Source organism: Equus caballus, unplaced genomic scaffold (assembly GCF_041296265.1).
Source record: "Equus caballus isolate H_3958 breed thoroughbred unplaced genomic scaffold, TB-T2T haplotype1-0000016, whole genome shotgun sequence".
Lineage (NCBI taxonomy): Eukaryota > Metazoa > Chordata > Mammalia > Perissodactyla > Equidae > Equus > Equus caballus.
Window position 1 is genome coordinate 12,559,233 of NW_027222391.1, and position 12,941 is coordinate 12,572,173.

The window sequence follows — 12,941 nt, forward strand, 5'->3', positions numbered from 1 at the left end:
TTGAAGTCCCAAACCATGACCCCCAACCCCCGCGCCTTTGTAAAATATCTAAACCCTAACCATAGGCCTGGCAGACACGCTGTGGACTGAGCAGCAGCATGAAGACCAGGGTCAACCTGATGACATTGTGGGTGGGACTACTGGCTGTTTGTCCACATCCTTGTCCTGGGTGCCCAGGAAGGCAGTCACCCAGCAACTTGCAGTGAGGTGTGGCGTGTGACTATGTTTCAGCCAATGCAATGGGAGTGGAAGTGGTGTGTGCCATTTCCAGGTTGGAACTTTTGAAAGCAGGTGTGTCTTCTCTGTGTTCCTTCTTTCTCCTTGTGCAGATTGGTTGCAGACAATGATACAGGCGTCAGGAATGGCGGAGCCAAGAGACGGGAAGTCATGGGTGACTGACACACCCTGTGGAAGAGAACCACCTGCCCAACGCGAAACCCACCTTGGCCTGTAAGGTAATCACACATAAATTTCTACTCTCTGGTTATTCTTTTTCGGGATGTGCTTGTTATTTTCTTAACTATTATGGAAATATTTCAAATATGCAGAAGAGTACATAGTATGACCTCTATCTCCGGCCCCAATATCCAGAAAGAACAGACGTTCAATTCTGCCCTATTTGCTTCCAATGTTGCATTCATTTGCTGGGGCTGCCATGACAAAATGCCACACGTAGGGTGGCTTAAACAATAGAAATTTATTTTCTCACGGTTCTGGAGGCCGAAGTTCAAGATCAAGGCGTTGGCCGGTTTAGTCTCTTCTGAGGCCTCTCTCCCCGGCCACTTCTCCCTGTGTCCTCACACGGTCTTCCCTCTGTGTGTGTCTGAGTTCTAATCTTCTCTTCTTACGTGACTATCAGTCACATTGGATTGGAGCCTACCCATGTGACCTCACTTGACCTTAATTACCTCTTTAGAGGCCCTCTCTCCAAATACAGCCCTATTTTGAGGTCCTGGAGTTAGGACTTCAACATATGAATTTTCAGGGACATGATTCAGCCCACAATGATATCTGTGTTTTTAAGAAGCAAAATGTTGCCGTCACACCTAAAATTCACATTTCCATCCCGTTCTCCTCCCTCTCTCATCATAGGTATCAGTATCCTAAAATTAATTACATTCTTTATGATTCCAAGAATATCCATGTGCATGGCTCCATTAACAAAAGATTACATTTTTATGCATAGTCAAGACATACATGTGTATGTCTCCATTAACAAATTCTTACATTGTTATGCACTTAAAAAATGTACAGGAACAGCATCACACTGCACATGTCCTTCTTTGATTGGCTTTGGGCTATAAATGGGGAAGGAAAAACAGCAGCCGAGGGTAAGAGAATAAATAAACGGCTTATGCATAAAAACCCAAAAGGACAGATTTCCAAGAGCGTCGCGGTTGGTGACCATGTGGAGGTTCTGGGAGAGAGGTGGTTCTGGGAGAGTGGTTACCTGGAGAGGGCGTGGAAGCTCAGTGCCCTTTCCCCATGTCTTGCCCTATGCGTCTGTTCCATCGAGCTATTCCCGAGTCATATCCTTTTCTAATAAACAGGTAATCTAGTAAGTAAGAGGTTTCTCTGAGTTCTGTGAGCCGCCCTAGCAAATTCGTCGAACCGGAGTAGAGAGTCTTGGGAACCTCCTACTGACAGCCAGTTGCTCAGAAGCATAGGCGACAACCCAGACTTGCTGTTGGCACCTGCAGTGGGGGCAGTCTTGTGGGGCTGAACCCTTAACCTGTGGGGTGTGATGCTGTCTCTGGGTTCATAGTGTCAGAATCGAGTTGAATTGTAGGACACCCAGCTGGTGTCCCAAGAATTGCTTGTTGGTGTGGGGGACTCCCCCGACCCCCAACCCCACACACATTGGAATTGGTACCAGAACCCAGGAACAAACTGTGAAAGATAAGCGTCTTAGCTTGGGTTCCCATAACAAAATGCCATAGCGTGGGTGACTTAAACAACAGAAATTTATTTTCTCACCATTCTGGGGGCTGGAAGCCTGAGAGCAGGATGCCAGCATGGTCAGGTTCTGGCGAGGGCTGTCTCCTCAGCTTGCATAAGGTCCCCTTCTCACTGAGTCCTCAGATGGCGGGGTGTGTGTATGCGTGTGAAGAAACAGAAAGAGAGATCTCTTCCACTTCTGATGAGGCCACAGTCCTATCTGATTTAGGTTCCACCATTATGACTTCATTTTCACCATAATTACTTCCTAAAGACCTTGTGTCTGGACATGGTCACAACGGGGGTCAGGGCTTCCATTATATGAACTGTGGGGAGACAGAATTCAGTCCATAGCAATAAATAAAGAGCAAATAAATAGAAACAAAGGTTTGGCATTTATCTTTATCATTTCCTTTCTTCCTGACTTTACTGTCTCGCTCTTTGTCTAGCTTCTTGAGCAAGCAGCTCGTTGGTTTCTAATTTTTCTTTTTAGATAAGTATATTGAAGGTATCTTTCTTCGAAGTATTGTTTAATTCCGTCCACCAGATTTTGTCATGTAGTGCTTACAGCTATAATATTTCCTAAGTTCCATATGAGATCCCTTTCAACGCAAGGTTCTCTAAGTTCCCGGCCATTATTATTATTTTCTCATCTGTCGCTCCTTTTACAAGTATGTAATGTTCCTCCTTGTCACCATGTTGGTTTTGTCTGGAGCCTTACCTCCAGATTTCTATAGATATACTTTTTTATTGACAAGTAAAGGACAAAATGAGGAAATATCTTTGCTATATATAAGCGTGGTATCAGTCTACACTCCTGGGACAGTGTAGACTTCTAATCTGTCACTTATCCACCTTTGTGAAAAGGAATTCTAATATTGGCTCACTGAAGTCATTTTGGTCAACAGCAGAGGAAATTGATAATATGTATGTTTTCATCAGTCAGATAGTCCATGTTGTGCTGTATTCACAACAAACTCCTAAGTCTCAGCTAAAAATAACCAAGGTTTATTTCTCAAACATGCTCCATGTCATCAGGGGCTGGCACTGTATTATCCTTGCTCAGTCTGGAGGATTGAGTAGATGGCAGCTAAAAGATGCTCGATCCAACTTCTTGCACAACTGCCAGGCAGGAAAAACACACTCCCACTGTTTGCCAAAGGTTCTGTCTGGAAGAGACAACCTCACTTTTGCTCAAGTTTCATTCACCAAAGGCTCACAGAGCCACCTCTGACTTTAAGGGGCCAAGAAGATACATCCCTTCTGTGGGCCAGAGAAGAGCCGACAATATCTGGTGAACAGCAGTAATAATAACTATACACTGTGCTCTATTGTGCCTTCCAAAGCTTATTTTTGCTTTTTGTTTGTTGATTTTTCAAAAATTCCCTTCAGTTATGTGAGTTACCATAAATCCTTCTAGTCAATTTCTTTAATAAGAAAACTGAAGTTAGCCAGAGTTAGCTTCTTTCGCTTAAAAAAAAAAACTAAGGCATTAGATTTGGCGTTATAAATGTCACTGAGCGGCTTAGGAAAGTGAACTTCAGTTTACACCTTGGGCTGGTTTTGGAGAAAGGGTACACACCGATTTTTCAAGGATAAGGTTTTAATAGGAAAAGAAGCAGGGCATGGCATGAGCCAATATTTAGGTCCGAATAATTACTGGTGGCTGCAGCATGTCAGGCAGGGAGCCAGCTGTTTTTGCATATGCTCTCTAAGTCAATTTAATTCTTTATAAAAACAATATGAGGTGAGTCTTACTATTCATCACTTACATATGCAGAAACTGAGGGTCAGGGAGGTGAAATGACCTGTCCGAAAGTCACTTAACTAGCAAATGATGGCTTTGTTTCAACTCCATCATCTGATCAGGCAGAGGTGAAAGAGAAGAATGCAATGTGTGCTTTTGGGTAGTGGGTACTGTTCGGTTTGGCAGGACTGTGGGATACATGCAAGGCGGAGGGGCCCTTGAGTGCTAAGGCAGAGAGTTGGAGTCTATCAGGTAGGCAGTGAGAGGAAGGTTTCCGCATCAGAGAGGGCACTGGTGGAGCCATGCCTCAGAAACATTGATCTGCTATTGTCCTCTACGATGAAGAGAAATGAGGCACGCTGGAGGCCTGGAGACCAGTTGGAGGAGCATTGTAAAAACTCTCATAGGCCTGAATGGGCATGGGTGTTGGCAACGGAAAAAGAAAAAAGTATTCTATCAAGTCTCCAGACGCCCAGGGAATTGCTGAACGAAGTCTGAGTTCTCCCTATGTAGATAGCTCGTACTTTCCATTATAGGTTTCTCAAGAACTGGCTCCCAGAAAAAACCTGGATGGAGAACAAAACAGGTAAGTGCCCAAGTGAGAAATCTACAAAGCTCCTCTCCCCAAAAATCACCTCTTCCCCATCAGTTGTGGGGCCTAACATTTCACCAACGGGGTTCCGTTCTTTCAAGAGTCTCTTATTTAAGTAGGACTATCTGTGGACAAGAGGGAGAAGCGACACTGGGAAGTGTCCTCATTAGCAGCATCCAGGCAAGTAACATAAATGTATGAGGGCACTCTGGGGGGGCACCGTGAAGAACAGGGCACATGCTCCATGTCAGGGGGGCCTCTCGGTTCTGGCTGAGGGGCCCAAAGTTGCAGGATCTACTATTTCAGCAGAAACCTCATAGCCAAATTTTTTGGGAAAGTCCTCAATTTTACAACATTGCAACCAGTTTCAACTTCTTAATATCACTGCGCTGGCCACATTCAGTTCTTAATTTGTTACCAGTTTGCCACCTCTAGGTTAAATGTTAGTACCATTTTATCAAAACCTTTCCATATTTGAAAGCACATCTTTAGTAAAAGTAGCTACAGAGCAAGTTCATTTGGATTGCCGAGAGCTGGGATAGAGAAGTCTGGGAGCCGGGCAGGGACTGTAGGGAGGCCCCTGGACCACGTGCTGGGCATCCTGGTGCCTTAGCTTTGAAAGGGAGATGGACGACAGCAGTGACAATATTTGCTGCAACCGGGCCCTCCTGGGCGACCACCCAGAGCTGGGCCTGGAGCCGAAGGAGGGACGGGCAAGCTGTGCTGCTCCCAGCTCCAGTTGGCCCCTTCCCATTAACATTACAGGAGTGCAGTTGCGTGGTGTTTGAAAAAGCATCCCTAGTTCCACGAAATGATTTACAGGACACCAGACTCTGCATTTCAGAGGTCTCCGGTGTACCATAAAAAATATATTCTAAAGGAATAATCTTTATCTGAGCTGAAGCTGCAGTGAAGGAAGCTCACGTCCAGCTGAGAGCAGCCGTGAGCTTCTGTTCACTCAGGGAAAAGTCTGTGTTCATGTTATTGGAGCAACATTTTTTTCTCTCTTTGGCACTAGGTATCTAGTTAATATTTAGACACTATATACATTTTCTTTCAACTGTTTTCCCTGTTATGTGATCAAACAAAACCGGAGATGCCAAGCACATCCGCCCTGTAGGTGAAAGCAGACCCTCCAGGCACCCAGCTGTGGCTAGCAGGGTAAACAGGACTCACTGGAGCTAGCCTCTGGGAAAGACTGGCACCAGGTGCGTGCAGGGCCAGCCCCTGCCCCCAGGAAGCAGAGTTCGCTGGAGTGCCTCAGTTGATAGCTCTGCCTGTTCCTGCCATTCCAGCCTCGCGTTTCCACTACCTCCCTGAACAAAAGGAAACAGGAAGCAAAGTGTAGTTTTGAATGTTCCAAAGCTTTCTGATGTTTACCATTCCCCCCAGGAGCGGGACGTGAGGGACAGAAATCTCTCTGCAAAGAAGATACTTTGTAATTCAATGAAGCGATGCACAGACACAGCAACACAACTTCTCTCTGCTTATAAGGTGTTTAGAGCGATGATAGTCTCAGTCTATTTTGGTCCAGGGAAATCCAGGGCGCATGTGCATCTGTGGTTCAGGGTGTCCAGGAGGAGACAGCCTCTCCTTTTGGAGCAGAAAGCACAGTCAACCAACCGGTGGCGGGACAGAGGCAGAAGCTCTAGGGCAAGGAAATTTGTGGGTTTGTGTCAAAGCTCCGCCAATCAGGAGCTTCAAGTTAAGATGGGGAGGCTGGAAAGATGGAAGTTGGCATGGGAATCCTGGTATGGACAAGAAATTCCTCCTGGGTCAAAGGCAGGAGGATGTCCAGGAAGGGAGAAGGGCGGGTCACGGATGGACCGAGTTTGCCTGGAGTCCCATGAGAAAAGGGGAAGCGAGAGCTCACCGCCTTGTGGCCGCCAGCTACCTGTTGGGCGGCACTGGCGGCAGGCGTCGGGCTCTAAGTCTCTGAAAGTATCAGGAGAGGGAAGGAGAAACTGGCGTCCCAGGCTCCCAGGGGAGGGGAACCTCTCCAGCATGAATGTGGTGCGGGGCGGGGGAGGGGGGCACGATCTCCGCTTTGCCGGGTGCCCCAGGCCTAGCGCACGCCGCCTCTGTTCTACGTCCCCCTCTGCAGGCGCGCTCGAGGCGCACTCCCCCTTCCCTCGGCGGCGCGGACCGCGCGCCCGGGCCCCTCCGCCTCCCATCCACGCCTTTCTCTTCCCGCAGAAAGTTAGCAGCGGGGAGGGAACTCGGGGCTGCAACAGGGCGCGGCGGCGGCGGCGGCAGAGACTGAAGCAGGAGCCGCGTCGGAGCCGGGGAAGCGGGGGCGCTGCAGACGGAGCAGGTGCAGCCGGCGGGTCCACGCGCCCCCCTTGGTCCCCTTGCCGGAGGCTGAGGGGGGTGGTGGGGGGCCACCCGGACTCCCTGGGAAGAGTGGGGAGGGGGATCATGCAGCCGGGCTCTTCCCCGGCGCAGCGCGACAGCGGCCAGGGCCGGGGTGCAGTGGCGTCACTTCATGCAGCCTGGGCGGCTGGGGGAGGGGGGGCCGGGCGGGGGCGCTGGCGGCGGCTGAAACCATGTCCTGGCTGCGTCGGGGGCTGCCGCCGCCACTGCCGCAGCGAGCCCGGAGCCGCGATGACCCCATGGCCCGCACCTCCTCCGCCTCTGCCTCCACTTCTCGCCGCGCCGCCGCCGCCTGGCGCGCAAGCTGCTTTTTCTCTGCGCCTTGTCCCTGTCTGTCACCTACCTGTGCTACAGCCTCCTGGGCGGCTCGGGCACCCTGCAGTTCCCCGTGGTGCTGCAGGAGCCGCCGGCACTGCCGCCGAGCCCCTGCCGAGCCCGCCGCCACCCTCTCTACTGCCGCCCCCCATGCGCCTCGGCACCCCCTCACAGCCCTCCGCGCTGCCGCCAGACAACGCGAGCCGTGAGGAGCCTCCGGAGCCCTCCAAGCAGCCCCCTGCCCCCGGGGCCGACGGCTGGGGTCTGGCGAGCGGCAGCGGGTTCGCTAGGGACCCCTGGCTCCGGACCCCTGTGGCCCCTGGCGAGATGATCACGGCGCAGAGCGCGCTGCTGAAGAGGGAAGCGCAGAAGTCCAGCACCACCCACGAGGAGCTCGCAGGCCGGAGAGCGGTGAATGGGAGCAGCGAGAGGGGCGGCGCCCTCAGCACCCCCAACTATGGGGAGAAGCAGCTGCCACAGGCGCTCATCATCGGGGTCAAGAAAGGAGGCACCCGCGAGCTGCTGGAGGCGATCCGAGTCCACCCGGACGTGCGGGCCGTGGGCGTAGAGCCACGCTTCTTCGACAGGAACTACGAAAAGGGGCTGGAGTGGTACAGGTAGGACCCTGGGCTCGGCGCAGGCGATAGATGGGTGGGGAAGACCCAGAGGGAAAGCTGCGGCTTCTCACGCCCTTCGACATCCAGGCACCTCCCCGAGAGCCCTTCGCCCCACGAGGGCTGTGCGGACCCTGGCGGGGCTGCTCGGGGGAGCGCGGAGAGGACTGGAGGCTGGCCAGGGATCACTGTATTTCAGGGCTAGGGGAGCTGGTGTCACACTGCCCTGCCTGCCTCAGGCTCCTCACCCAGGGAGGTGCTTTCTGAAGCTGCCTAGCTCCACGCCTGGAAATCCCCAGCCCAGGTGCCCACGGGGTGTTTCGCAGGCCAGTCTCTTGTGGGGCTCAGCGCTGCTGCGTTGGGGACGCTAAGGCATGAAGCAGGATAGCTAGATTGACTGAAGGGCTTTGAGATCTCCTGGAATCTCTCAAAATCGCCCTCAAACGTATTTGCGTGTCTGGAATCCGACTTTAGTATTTTCAGGTTAGAGCAAAATGAACAGGGAACAGTTAAAAAGATGATGCTGGCGAGTTTTGGCTTGCTAGAAAAGACTGAGGATGTTCCCCATCTCCAGCAACCCTGGGTTGCTTTGGCATCAGGAGCATCGAGGTCTGCAGGACAGTCGGTGCCCTAAGAGTTTTTACATCCTGCACCCCTGCCCTTTCTAACCGTCGCCTCCTTGGCAACAGATTAGAGCTTCTGTCTTGTGAGGTGTTCATCTCCCTTGTCTTCCACCGTCTCCCAGCGGTGAGGGAAAGGAGAGGAGAGTAGAAAGTTAAGTGCAGGTAAAATAAATTAGTAATCCGGCTTTCTTGCCCGCCATTACATTTAAAAAACACTGGAGCAGATTCCCAAAAGGCAAACCTCCTTTGCTCCCCCCCCCCCCTTTTTATCTCTTTCTGAAAAACATCTGGATGGCTGGTCCCATCTCTGTTGCGTCTCAGTAAGTAATTGGAATTGTCAGACAAACACAGGCTTTGTCAGCTAAAGTGGTATTATCATCTTCACAAGGCCAATAGGTAAAATAAGGATTGTTTCCTGACAAGTTGCCTTGCTGTTGAAGAGATGTGCTTTCTAAGTTTAAATTACAGCCTGTGAAAGTTTTAGAAATAACCTAACTTCAGAAATATATAGCAAATGTGTATTATATAATAATATATATTACTATAGGTATGTATTATATAATATCTATTATATATGAATATATAATATGTATTGATTGATTTCTTCCGCTTTAGAAAATACCCCTTATGCTTTCAAAGCTTGAGAAAAGTACACTTAGGCATAAACATTCCAGCAGGTTAAATGGAAACAGCAAATGTGTCTGTTAATGTCTTGTCTGTTTCAACCGAGAGAACTAATTGCAACATTTTAGGAGGCTTCAAACAGCCGCTTCCTATCAAAACAGAAACCAGTCAATGCCTGCTTGAACTGGAAAATCAGTATTTATAACATTGCAAGTCATGGCTTCGAGTTTGCGATTATAATTAAAAAGGTGTCAGGATGATTAATGCAGCAACAGCAAACCAGAGAAAGAAGGGGATGTTTGGGAAGGTTTCGGTTGTTTAATTGTTGGTTGTAGGAATGTTCTGATTTCTGCTGTGGGGCAGCTTCAGCCCTATGAGGGTCACTGTGGTCTTTTCCAGTTCTAATTTTAAAGCTGTGTATCTTGTGAGAAGTGTCAGATGCCCTTTGGGGGAGAGGAAGGCCTGAGGATCAGACCTTTCCAACATGTGTTGTGTTGCTTTGTGGCAGCTGGAAATAGAGATGGGGTGTTTGATTCAGGTGACTTAAAATAACGTTGATGACGTGTGCGTGGTGGAGTGCTTGTCAGGAAGTCCCATCGTAGGGTCTGGAGAATTTTCTGAATGAAAGGATAGAAGATGCCAGATTTTCTCATGTTGTTTTTACACTGTGGCTTGGAAAGGAAGGTATGAACTGGCCTCGCTGTCGTGACATGGCTACTGAAGATGTCATTCCAGCTCGGTGGTACTCTCAGCCATCACTTGTGGTATTTGGGCCTTGTGGTATTGGGTGTCAGTATTTGGTAGCCACCTGTAGAACTGTTCCACTGGAGAGGTGTGGACAGAACTGGATCCTCTTGATCCTCACTTCAGAGGACCATGCGGTGTCTCTGTGTCCTCGATCTGCTATGCCAGTGACTTGCCTGTGGGAGACCCTTATGTTCAGTGGTGCCGATTGGAAGTGCGGGAGGAGAATCTGTCTAACATAGAGGTAATCATTAGCCACCCAAACCTGGCTGTTGAGAAGACTCCCAGAAACCCCTTGGACCTGCAGGAGCCGAGTGGGCTGGCACTGGCCTTGGACCGCTCTCCAGCCTTATGAGGGACAGCAGTGCTTTGAGGACATTTGTGGGATTTTTCCTTGCTGCACCTCTTCAGGCTCCTCTCTCTCCCATGTAGGAAGAGGGGATGACAACCTCACTCTATTGTAGGAAAGGAAACAGTGGCATTGATTCAAACCAGTAACAGAAACCCTTCCTCTTGGTTCCCTGATGCAACTGCGTCTTTTCAGTGGTGGCATCGCTACTTAAATGGTTATACCACGTATTCTGCCTGAAATCTTACTCTACTGTTTAACTGGTTAGAGATCCACAGGTTAATTAAAGGCTTTGATTTCCCCCATATATTTATTTTGTTTTTGTTTTTCTTTTCAGTGTGTTTCCCAATAGCCTACTAATTCTGCTAGTGTTTCTGTTCTGGTTGTGTTTTCAGCAAGAGGGAGAGCGAGAAGAAATTGGGGCTGCTCTCGGCACAGCTGGCTTGGGGTTTCCTCATATCCAACTAGGCAGCCCTAGCAGTTTTATTTCTGGTGTCCCTCAGGCTGTATCTAAATCTGGGTTTTGCTTTCTTCTGTGCTGTTGATCTAACGTGAGTCAAAGACACATCTGAGTTGAGAACACGTGCATTGGATTTTCAGGGCAGTATGGACTGATGGATTAGGATGTGTGTGTTAAAGCTATGGAGAAGCAAGCCTCACTTGGTGGATGGACAGAGGCCAGTGATTAATAAGTGGGAGTAGATTAAACCCTCCACTCCTTCCTCTGTCCACCCCCCAAATAAAAGGGCAAAGCCAGAACACACCTTTCAGTATGAGCCGATACACTCTGGCTGGGCAGAGGCCTTGAACTCTCCTAAGGGATGGGACCTTGTGGCAGGCCAACTGGCTGCCACGGCAGAACTCATCAAAGTGAGAGAGACGACTCGAGCTGTGGCCTCCCTCGTGGTTTACAGACTGAACAGTAACCGTGACCACTTTGCTCTGGGAGCCACTCAGCTCCAGGGTGCTGAGAAGGGACCCTCCACGGTTTCCAGTTGTCTGCAGTGGTAGCAGTTAATAGGCAGGTCCCATTGGCTGGGGGAAAATAACTCAGGAAAACAGCTTCAGTCATGCTCATGCCACACAGAGGAAAGTGGTCAGCACCATTATTCGCATGTGGTATTTGGAGAGAATGAAAGAGGACAATGGAAAGGCGCTGGCATTGATTGAATGCCTGTGATTGTGGTGGTTGGTGCTTCACAGACATGTTATCACATCGGGGTGTCATGATGAGGCTGTGAGTTAAACAGCAATATTCCTGGTTTACACTCCAGGTGGCTCCCGGAGGGTGAACCACTGGCTGAAGGTTGCTCAGCTGGTCAGTGGTTGAGTTGACCACATCTGTCCAATTTCAGAGTGCTGGTTTCTTTCCCTGTGCCACGCTGCCACTCAGAAAGTACTGGAATGTCTTTTCCTTCTTTCATTCAACAAACACTTAATAACGTTTACCATGTGCCCAGTACTGTTTTAGGTACTGGGGATAAAGTGGAGAACAAGACAGAGGGAGGACCTGTTCTTGTGGAAATGGCATCTTTTAGTAGGGTGGTAGGGGAGACAGCAAACAAACGAGTCGTTCTTTTAACCTTTTTAATGTGGCTGTAGAAAACTTAAAATGACACTTGTGACTCCCATTGCATTTCCAGTGGGCAGGGCTCCTGTAGAGCAGTGCTTTTTAAACTTGAAATGCACATGGATCAGCTGGGGTGTTGTTAACATGCAGATTCTGATTCAGCAGGTCTGGGGAGGGGCCTCAGACTCTGCATTTCTAACTTCCCAGTTGATGCTGATGCTGCTGATCCCTGAACCTCACTTTGAGAAGCAGGAGTTTAGAGAGTAATTGGGGTGTGTGTGTGTGCATGCACAGATATTATTTTAAGTCAAATGGTTAGGGGAAACCTCTCTGGGGAGGGGATGTAAATGAAGTGAAAGAGTAAGATCCTTCCATGTGGATATGTAGGTGGAGAGGTTTCCAATAGAGGGAACAGCAGGCACAAAGGCCCTGAGGTGGAAACAGGCCTTATGGCCTTACAGAGTGTTCTTTCATTATTTCAAAAGCAAGGTGTTTGTAGCTGGACAAAATTGGGTTTTGCAACTTACTAGTTAGATGGTCTTGGTTGGATAACTGATTTAACATCACTCATTTTCAGTTTGTTTATCTGAGAATAATGCCTGCCTTGCAGGATTGTTGAGAGGAATAAATGAAATAATAAAAGTGAATGTATTTTCTAAGCAAAAAGTGAGTATCCTAGACCAAAAATCCAAATGGACTCAACTGCTTGGTTTTTCCATTTCTCAAATCCTTTTGGTCTCATATGCCTTACCTTCTGTCACAGCTGTCTTAATAGTGAGAGAAGAGTCTGTTATTGGGGGTGTTTTTAGGAAAAGTCTAATAATGATTGGCTTTGCAGTCTACATCTGCTTAACCTCTTAAACCAAGGGTCACCAACTCACATGCCTTCTGGGCCCACAGCGATTGTATAAATGAGTGAAACAGACCAGGTGGGGAGAAACTGGGACGCACAAGCTCTGTCTAAAGGGGCAGCTACTCTTTTCCACGTGCAAATGTGGCATCAGGGTTATCAGATCTTCCAGTTGGTAAGAGAAACTGGAAATCCAGTTTTTGATGTGAAATTATCTGGTGTTTAATGCTGGCAACAGATGGAAATTTCTTCCGAGCGCAGTGTGGGCCAGCACTGCAGACAAACAAAACCCACCTGTGGGCTCGGTACAGCCAGCCGGCTACCAGTCTGTGGCTCTGGCTTAAACTCATTTTGGAAAGTAACTGGCACACCCGTACCCTTTGTGGTTGTCAGAATTGTGGCTTCTGTGTGCTGTTTTAGGTTACAGTTTTCCCCCTTTGCAGATGTTGCAAGAGCATGGGGCAAATACCTCCCAGATACATTGCAACAACAGCAAAAGGAGCTGGGTAGAAAGAGGAACATCGAGGCAGAAAAAGACAATTCCCCAATAAATTTCCCATTTGTTCCCAATGAACATTTTCCATAAGTTGAGAAAATTTTCA

General features: G+C 49.0%; 1 long non-coding RNA gene and 1 pseudogene across 4 annotated transcripts in view; both read left to right on the plus strand.

The window, feature by feature from the left end:
- LOC138922853 (uncharacterized) overlaps nt 1-6,467 on the plus strand; it is a 50,583-nt gene extending 44,116 nt beyond the window's left edge. Inside the window, exons 13-15 of one of the 4 annotated variants that reach the window (XR_011436014.1) lie at nt 330-455; nt 4,222-4,271; nt 5,670-6,467. This is a non-coding gene — a long non-coding RNA (uncharacterized lncRNA). Of the gene's footprint in view, nt 1-329; nt 456-4,221; nt 5,617-5,669 lie in introns of those variants that run through there. The other 3 variants (XR_011436015.1, XR_011436016.1, XR_011436012.1) reach the window with 3 other exon arrangements.
- Nucleotides 6,468-6,866: 399 nt separating this feature from the next.
- LOC138922851 (heparan sulfate glucosamine 3-O-sulfotransferase 4-like) overlaps nt 6,867-12,941 on the plus strand; it is a 28,734-nt pseudogene continuing 22,659 nt past the window's right edge.